The sequence below is a fragment of the Heterodontus francisci genome, chromosome 15, assembly GCF_036365525.1.
Source record: "Heterodontus francisci isolate sHetFra1 chromosome 15, sHetFra1.hap1, whole genome shotgun sequence".
NCBI classification, from domain to species: domain Eukaryota; kingdom Metazoa; phylum Chordata; class Chondrichthyes; order Heterodontiformes; family Heterodontidae; genus Heterodontus; species Heterodontus francisci.
This window is the reverse complement of record NC_090385.1, coordinates 69,690,695-69,700,991: the sequence shown is the minus strand read 5'-3', so window position 1 is coordinate 69,700,991 and position 10,297 is coordinate 69,690,695.

Genomic DNA, 10,297 nt, shown 5'->3' with positions numbered 1-10,297 from the left:
GCCCAAATATCTCGGAAGGTTGTCGGGCTGAAGGAGATTACAGAGATAGGTAGGAGCGAAGTCATGAAGGGATTTGAAAACAAGGATGAGAATTTTAAAATTGAAGCATGGCTTAACTGGGAGCCACTGCAGGTCAGACAGCACAGGTGTGATAGGTGAACGGAACTTGGTGCAAGTAAGGACACAGGCAACAGAGATTTGGATGACCTTAAGTTTGCAGAGGGTAGAATATGGAAGGCCAGCCAGGGGTGTCTTGTAATAGTCAAGTCTAGAGATAACAAATGCATCCTGGATTAGGGAGGCAAAACTCAACAGCGTTTCCACACTTAATCATTCCGAATCATTATCCAAGGACCCTTGCAGGAAACTGATGTTGGGTGAAGACAGTGTCAACCTCAGTTAGATGACACCATTAAAATATCTACTCACATTCATTGAAATGAATAATGACTCCAGGTGAGTAATGGAAGTGTGGCAGGGTGGGGGCAGAAAATTGACAAGAAAAGAAAAAACAAATTAAAATGTTTATTCAAGAATAATTTGTACTTGATTTCTGGGACATTAGCTCATTTTACTTATGTAAAAAATACAAGCTCAATTTCATACTATATGTCCTTGGATCATAAAAGATCTCATTCTGTATTGGATAGTATTACAAGCTGCAGATATTAAACATTTAAGAATTCAAAACCACTAGCAGTATAATGAGCACAATAACTGTGCTTGTAAGCAATAATCGGAAATCAAAGCACAAGGACTTGGTACAGCACATAGCCTAACAATATAACAAGCATCCACCCTGCGTCGTGGCGGTCACCTGAGCCATTTTCCTCTTTATTTGGAGATGCAAAATGGACCATGTCTGGAGGGACATGATGGTCAAACATCTGGATAAGTGCGGAAAAAACGTACCCAACGTCGCCCTCATCCTGATGACCACCTTCGTGTGTGACTGCATCAAGCTGTGTGTAGACCCCCAGTATGCAAACACCAAGTGTCACTACGTGTTGAGGTTCTATCTGTCCCTGGTGTTGCAAAGGATGGGACTGGTCACATTGCTGCGGAATGCTCCATCCAGTTGGACAATGCCCTACCATCTATCCTTCGTGGAAATGTTTGTGCGGAAATACACCTTTGACCACCAATCCATCAGGCAGTAGTCTGCACAGAATGTCCTCAAGGCCCTATGGGAAAAGGAGATGGTGGATCCTCTGGGATGGTTCGCTGAGCAGACTGCCAAACTCATTTGGCAGAATGCCTCATCATCAGAACTTTCAAACAAGCACCAAGATGTAGCTTGGCTGGTGGTGAGAAGTGCCCTCACTGTCTGAAGCTACCTTCACGCCCGGAGTCTCACCCCCTCCACACGCTGCCCTCGAGGTGGCTGTAGTGGGGATGAGACTGTTGCCCAACTCCTTCTGGAATGTGCCTTTGCAAAGCAGATGTGTAAAAAGATGCAGTGGTTTTTGTCGAGGTTCATCCCAAGCAGCTCTGTAACACAGGATTCTGTGATCTACGGTCTGTTTCCAGGGATGCACACCGAGATAAGCATCAACTGCTGCTGGAGGACCATCAATTCGGTGAAAGACGCTCTTTGGGCTGCCCGAAACTTGCTGGTCTTCCAGCGCAAAGAGTTGTCCACAACCGAGTGTTGCAGACTGGCACATTCCAAGGTCCAGGACTACGTGCTGAGGAACACACTAAAGCTTGGGGCAGCCACTGCAAAGGCTCAATGGGGAAAGACCACTGCGTAAGGTCAAAAAATAAAGAACAAAGAACAGTACAGCATAGGAACAGGCCATTCGGCCCTCCAAGCCTGCGCCGATCTTGATGCCTGCCTAAACTAACACCTTCTGCACTTCCGGGGCCCATATCCCTCTATTCCCATCCTATTCATGTATTTGTCAAGATGCCTCTTAAACGTTGCTATCATACCTGCTTCCACTACCTCCCCCAGCAGCAAGTTCCAGGCACTCACTACCCTCTGTGTAAAGAACTTGCCTCGCACATCCCCTCTAAACTTTGCCTCTCGCACCTTAAACCTATGTCCCCTAGTAACTGACTCTTCCACCCGGGGAAAAAGCTTCTGACTATCCACTCTGTCCATGCCACTCATAACTTTGTAAACCCCTATCATGTCACCCCTCCACCTCCATCGTTCCAGTGAAAACAATCTGAGTTTATCCAACCTCTCCTGATAGCTAATGTCCTCCAGACCAGGCAACATCCTGGTAAACCTCTTCTGTACCCTCTCCAAAGGCTCCACGTTCTTCTGGTAGTGTGGCGACCAGAATTGTACGCAATATTCTAAGTGTGGCCTAACTAAAGTTCTGTTCAGCTGCAGCATGACTTGCCAATTTTTATACTCTATGCCCCGACCGATGAAGGCAAGCATGCCGTATGCCTTCTTGACTACCTTATCCACCTGCGTTACCACTTTCAGTGACCTGTGGACCTGTACGCCCAGATCTCTCTGCTTGTCAATACTCCTAAGGGTTCTGCCATTTACTATATACTTCCCACCTGCATTAGACCTTCCAAAATGCATTACCTCACATTTGTCCAGATTAAACTCCATCTGCCATTTCTCCGCCCAAGTCTCCAACCGATCTATATCCTGCTGTATCCTTTGACAATCCTCATCACTATCCGCAACTCCACCAACCTTTGTGTCATCCGCAAACTTACTAATTAGACCAGCTACATTTTCCTCCAAATCATTTATATATACTACAAACAGCAAAGGTCCCAGCACTGATCCCTGAGGAACACCACTAGTCACAGCCCTCCATTCAGAAAAGCACCCTTCCACTGCTACCCTCTGTCTTCTATGACTGAGCCTGTTCATAAGAACATAAGAACATAAGAACTAGGAGCAGGAGTAGGCCGTCCAGACCCTCGAGCCTGCTCCGCCATTCAATAAGATCATGGCTGATCTTTTCATGGACTCAGATCCACTTACCCGCTCTCTCACCGTATCCCTTAATTCCTTTATTGTTCAAAAAGCTTAGCTTTAAAAACATTTACTGAAGTAGCGTCAACTACTTCACTGGGCAAGGAATTCCATAGATTAACATAGATCTGGGTGAAGAAGTTCCTTCTCAATTCAGTCCTAAATCTGCTCCCTCTAATCTTGAGGCTATGCCCTCTTGTCTTAGCTTCATCTGCCAGTGGAAACATCCTCTCTACTTGTATCTTATCTATTCCCTTCATAATTTTATATGTTTCTATAAGATCCCCCCTCATTCTTCTGAATTCCAATGAATATAATCCCAAAATTCAATATCCATCTTGCCAGCTCACCTCTGATCCTGTGTGACTTCACCTTTTGTACCAGTCTGCCATGAGGGACCTTGTCAAAGGCTTTACTGAAGTCCATATAGACAATATTCACTGCCCTTCCTTCATCAATCATCTTCGTCACTTCCTGAAAAAACTCAATCAAGTTAGTGAGACACGACCTCCCCTTCACAAAACCATACTGCCTCTCGCTAATAAGTTCATTTGTTTCCAAATGGGAGTAAATCCTGTCCCGAAGAATCCTCTCTAATAATTTCCCTACCACTGATGTAAGGCTCACCGGCCTATGATTTCCTGGATTATCCTTGCTACCCTTCTTAAACAAAGGAACAACAATGGCTATTCTCCAGTCCTCTGGGACCTCACCTGTAGCTAATGAGGATACAAAGATTTCTGTCAAGGCCCCAGCAATTTCTTTCCTTGCCTCCCTCAGTATTCTGGGGTAGATCCCATCAGGCCCTGGGGACTTATCTACCTTAATGCTTTGCATGACGCCCAACACCTCCTCCTTTTTGATAATGACATGACCCAGACTATCTACACTCCCTTCCCTAGACTCATCATCCACCAAGTCCTTCTCTTTGGTGAATACTGATGCAAAGTACTCATTTAGTACCTCGCCCATTTCCTCTGGCTCCACACATAGATTCCCTCCTCTGTCCTTGAGTGGGCCAAACCTTTCCCTGGTTACCCTCTTGCTCTTTATATACGTATAAAAAGCCTTGGGATTCTCCTTAATCCTGTTTGCCAATGACTTTTCATGACCCCTTTTAGCCCTCCTGACTCCTTGCTTAAGTTCCTTCCTACTGTCTTTATATTCCTCAAGGGCTTCGGCTGTTCCCAGCCTTCGAGCCCTTACAAATGCTTCTTTTTTCTTTTTGACTAGGCTCACAATATCCCTCGTTATCCAAGGTTCCCGAAACTTGCCAAACTTATCCTTCTTCCTCACAGGAACATGCCGGTCCTGGATTCTAATCAGCTGACGTTTGAAAGACTCCCACATGTCAGATGTTGATTTACCCTCAAACAGCCGTCCCCAATCTAAATTCTTCAGTTCCTGCCTAATATTGTTATAATTAGCCTTCCACCATAGGTCCTCCCACCATAGTGAACTAAGGCGCTGGACCCATGGAAAACCCCTCGAGCTGTATACACCGAATATGGTTTAGCTGTAAAATGTCCATGGCATGTAAAATGGAATGGAAGAGTTTTGAGGCAACTCACTCCCATATTGAAGAAAACTGATTTCCTTTGCACTTGTTGGAATGTCAACTTGGTGCAGTTTTGAACTGTTTTGTAATGTATTTTTTTACATGTATTATGAATAAAGTATATTTTTGGGAAAAAAAGCATTAATATTTGTACACGAAGACATAGTTTGGCTGGTGGTGAGAAGGGCCATCACCTTCAAAGCCATCCTGCATTCCCGGAGTCTCACTGTCTCTGTAGGCTGTCCTTGAGGTGGCTGCAGTGGGGAAGAGACTGTTGGTCATGTCCTTCCGGAATATTCCTTTGCAAAGCAAGTCTGGAAAGGGATGCAGTGGTTTTTGTCAAGGTTCATCCTGAGCAGCTCCGTAATGCAGGACCGATTCCAGGGACACACACCAAGATAAACATCAACTACTGCTGGAGGACCCTCAACTCAGTGAAAGAGGCACTTTGGTCTGCCCAAAACTTGCTGGTCTTCCAGTACAAAGAGTTGTCAATGATCGAGTGTTACAGACTGGCACACTCCAAGGTCCAGGACAACATGCTGAGGGATGCACTAAAGCTTGGGGCAGCTGTCGCAAAGGCTCAATGGGGAAAGGCCACTGTGTAAGGCCCTCCCACCAAAGTATACCAAGAGGCTGGAAACCGTGTAAACCATGTAAAACCCCTCAGGCTGTATGCACCAGAGAATGTTTTGACTTGCAATGTAAATGTACATTGTAAATATGACTTGAAATGGCAACTGTAGCAAAGCATCTCTCACTACATGTACTGTATTGAAAGAACATACTTAACATGCTGACAAATACACTAGCACAGCATCGCCTTTCCTGCCATTCTTCATCCCATGAGGAACAGCCACTGTGATCCATTTTTTTGGGAAAAAAAGTATCAGCAGGGGAGAGACCTTGATAATTCTCCCAGGGTGAGTGTGAGTTGTGGATCTTTGGGTTTTGCTTTATTTTGGGGGGTTTTCAGCACCAGCTTCAGCCTTTCACCCTGTTGGTGTTGGAGCTCTCCTGTCGTTGTTATTTTCATCCTGGTTCAGGCCTTGGTGCTTGTCTGGGGAAGACTTTATGCAAATGGCTACAACCAACACCAGAGCTCCAAGCCAAGGGATGTGTAACACCGTTAGGGTGGTGGTGAAAAAGAGTGAAGGAGGCGCACCCATGGACAGGACCTTCTTCATTAAGTAAGTCCTTCTTGAATGCTGTAGATTTGAAGCTGCGGACATGTTCTGCCTGCAGGACTTCCCAGCGGTGGCAACTATGACATAATGTTGAAGAACATGGTGGGATACATGAAATTCCTGAAGGTCTTCAAGAAGACAGGAAACCAGTTGTCGCAGTCGATCCTCACAGTGAAGCTGCTGCCATTGCAGTGGAACTGGGTGGTGACCATCCAGCTCTACAACTCCATATTCCTGTCCTGGATGTGCTCACATTCCTCGCCAAGTACGTCGAGGTGGCTGGGAGCAGCACCGAGGTCAAGGACCCGTTCTGGATTTGGATCAGCAAACAGCAGGTCAAGGTGATCTTGAAGGTGGATGCCAATGGAGCCATCCTCCACCCTCCCTCCAGCTTCACTATCAGGGAAATTCGGGCTACTTGGTCTACATGGGGCAGCCCAGAGTTTGTCGCATCTGTGGCAAATTTGGTCACGTGGCAGCCAACTGCAGCACAGTCATCTGCAAGAACTGCAAGCAGTAAGACAAAGGACTGCTAGAAGAGTAAGAGCTGCAACCTTTGTGGTGGGGTTGTTCACCTCTACAAGACCTGCCCAAAATATTGCCTCGGTTATGCACAGGGGGCAAGAATCAAGAAAGGGCATGAGGAGGGAACGGCGAATGTAGCTGCTGCAGCGAAGGAGAGCAGCAACCCTCCCCTCACCAAGACCCCCAGTGAGGAACACCTTACAAAGAAGGACAAGGAGAAGAAGGAAGAGGGTATTGCAATCAGCTGCCAAACACCAACCCTGTGCCCAGAGCCCCCTCCTCAGCAGATAGAATAAATGGAAGAGGAGCCAGCAGAGGGATAACCGGGTGAGTGGCAAGTGGTTAAGAGGAAAATCACAAAGAAGAAGGTCCAAAAAAAGGAACAGGCCACCAGCCAAACCAATGGCAAGAAGAGGCTTATGTTGGAAATGTACTACAGTGGCTGCTCCTCATGGGATGAGGAATGGCAGGAAAGACAATGCTGTGCTGGTGTATTTGTCAGTATGTTAAATATAATCATTTCAGTATAAGTTTATGCTAATATATATGTCATCACAGAAAGTGATGCAATACCACATGATTCAGTTCTCTTTCACAGTTGCTGAAGCAACAAGAAGTCGCCATTAAAGCTCTGCATTCAAAACCTTTATGCCTGCCCTTCAGCTTTGTCTGTATTAGTCTAGAAAGAGATAATACAATATGGTGGCAGTGGTAGTGAGTCGACAGCATTGATCAGCAGCTGAAGATGACAACTCAAGTCGAAGGCCCTGCCTGAAGCCCTGCAACCAGACCACAGTTCTCACATCAGGAAAGCAACGCTGTGAGTAAAGATCGAAGGCGATTTGAGTGCACTCCTGGTTTTGCCCTGAGAGAGCAAGAAAAATTATCGGTAATTTCAACCACAGAGATCAGTGCACCATCATGTTTTAGCACGGATTTGTTCCCGCGGTCGCTGCACCTGCACGCCATTAGCTGACCCCAACGCCAGGGCCCCCTCCTACAAGCTCACAAGCTGGCCTTACAGCAACACAACCCAGGGCCTGGTTCCTGATCTACTCTGCAGACATTGCAGCTTGCTCCATCTTTTAAAGCAAGGTTTGCTCCTCGGGGGAGAAAAGAGTAGAAAGCTTAGGCAATGGCAGCCAGATTTCCAAAGATGGACTGGAAACACCTGATGTCCCAGGCGAGTTCAAACTTTTTAAACCAGGGTTGTCCAAGATACGGACCATAGGCCAGAATCCAGCCTGTCAAAGCTTTCCATCCGGCTAGCCAAGGATAAGAAATTTCTGCTGGAAATCCACCATTGGCTTCTTCCAGCCCACCAAAACGTTCTTTGACTGACAACAGCTATAGTTCCTTTACTGACATGGTGGAGACACCTCACTGTGGATGTCCTCTTTACAAAGATGATGGACTCTTCAGTACCTTATGTTCTGGCTCCTTTAGTAAGATGGTGGCATCCAGGCTGAGCTGCATGTCTACCAGCAGTTCCCACCTGATTTCCATCCCAGTGCTGCCATCACAGCCTTGAGCTCAGGCCCCGGGCCCAGCACTGGCTCTGCCTTCATGCAGACCCTGCCTGGGCCTTAGGCCCTGGGTTCTTCATCGTCACCAATATCACTAAGGAGTAGCTGCCTGAAGAGGTGTCAGAGTTCAGGCCCAGGACCAGAACCTGGGGGCAGAGTTCTGGGTTAACTGAGCCCTGGGAGCGGGGGTGGGGGGCGGTAACAGAGAGCAGAGTGGTCACAGAGGGAATGAGAGAGAGAAACTCCGAGACACAGTTACAAAGACACAGAGACAGACACAGAGCCAAAGAGACAGACACAGAGACAGAGAGACAGACAGACAGAGACCGAGAGAGACAGAGTGACAGAGACACAAACACAGACAGAGACAGCGACAGAGACAGAGACACAGACAGAAACACAGACAGAGACAGAGAGGGGGACACAGAGAGGGGGCACAGAGAGAGGTACACAGAGAGGGGGACACATAGAGAGGGACAGAGAGAGACACATACACATACACACAGAGATCAAGATCATTCCTGACAGACATCGATCCAGAATACCCCACATCACTACATCAAGTGTGCGGAAAGATGGTGTCTACTTCTGCAAGCAAAAACAATGCCAGGTATCTCACTAAAGCAATGTTCAACCTAGTGATGAGAAAGTAAGTTCATAAATTAGTCTTCTCAGTTAAAGCTTGGTCACAAAAATGTAAATTTTTTGTGGTTTTGATTAATAGTAAAATACATTTCTAATACCTTTACCATTCTGAAATTTGCTCACTGGGTCCCTATGTCCGACAAAAATTATAATGCAGCCCCTCACATGAAAAGGTTGGACACCTCTGGTTTAAACAAAGGCTTGAAGTATGCTTCCTCGGCCATGCAGAGAAGCAGCTGATAAAAATTAGGATTGCCATAGGAAACGAAGGTCAACGCAGAATCAATATCTCTGGCTTAGCTGATGCTGACCAGAAGTATCCATCAAACTATGGGCAACATTAGAAAGTCAATTTAGGATTAAAGTTAATTTCAGAGTACATCACCTGAAACTCATACAGTATCATCAGAAAGCTAATGAGAGCTTTGATGACTTTGATAGCCAGTGCAGAAAGAAAGCAAAAGAATCTGACTTCTCTGATACTGAACTCTCGGAATGAATTATGGAGTTGTTGATTGCCTCCATTTCTATTGAGGCGTTCCAGAAACACCTCCTGGAAAAGCTGAAGGGACACAGCGTGGAGAGTATGCTACAGGACGGATGCAGATATGAGGCAATTATTACAGTGTTTGCGAGACTTAGGGTCTGAATATCCAATATCCAAGGCACCCAGGCAGAACAAGGTGTGCAGTAACTGCAGAGTTTCCACCAACTGCATAGACGCCTGGTATACACAGACACGTAGAAGTCATGCGGACTTAGAGGGCAGTGGGCTAAACTATGTCAAAGAATGTCCAGCAGTAAGAACATGAGGAGAAGCCAGAGCGGACAGTGCTCAAACTGCAGAACTATGCCACCCAGAGGCAAAGGGAGGCAAGACACTTCCAGACATTGCCAAAAGCATAGACCTATCCACAAAATGGGGTATGTCTAACCAAAATGGAAGAGGTGAAGACATTACAGGTGAACAGTTATTTCACATGATCGCCTTTGTGGAACAGGTCCAAACAGTTAACAAAATAGAAGCTTTTGTAACACTCCAGATCGTCTGCCCCAATAAGGCTGGACAGCATTGACTGAGAGTGAAGATTGACACAGGTACAAGTACCAACACTCTACCTTTCCGCATTCTCAAGGATGTAAACCATGACACATGGAAGTCTGTGGTCCAACCCACAAGTGTAAAGCTTACGCCATACAATGGCTCAACAATAAAGTTCCTAGGTTCCCTAGACCTGGAAAGCAGGTACATAAAGTCAACATGATCTACTCAGTTTTTCTACATCGCGGATGTGTCTGGCCCAGCAGTAGCAGGGTTGCATGCAACAAACTTAAAATGGTCACCATCCATGAGCTGACCTAGTCAGAAGACCAGAGCAGTCAAAACAGATGCACACTTATTGGATTTGTACAAGACCTTCAGAGGTTGTACCCGGACCGGTTTGACAAGGTTGGGAATTTCTACGGGGATGCAGTCCTACACCTTAAATAAGCTGCAAAGCCATCAATCAACCTGCCACAAAAATGCAGCGTGCACATTCGAGAAAAGTTGAAGCTGGAACTGGATAGAATGGAAAAACAAGTCATCATTTGATCAGTGCAACATCACACGAGCTGATGCAGTTTCATCACTACTGCAATCAAGAAGGACAGTACAATTCGACTATGTTTAGACCCAAGGAGGCTAAACAAAGCCTTAAAGAGATGTCCTCATAAGATACCAAAGCTAGAAGAGTAAAACCCAATGTTTGCTGAAGCGGAACACTTTTCCAAATTAAATGCAAAAAATGGATATTGGTCCGTACACTTGTCAATAAAGTCGCAAGAGCTAACAATGTTCAGAACTCCTTTTGGCAGGTCTTGTTTCGTCTGTTCACCACTTGGGCTGTCAGTCAGCCAGGAT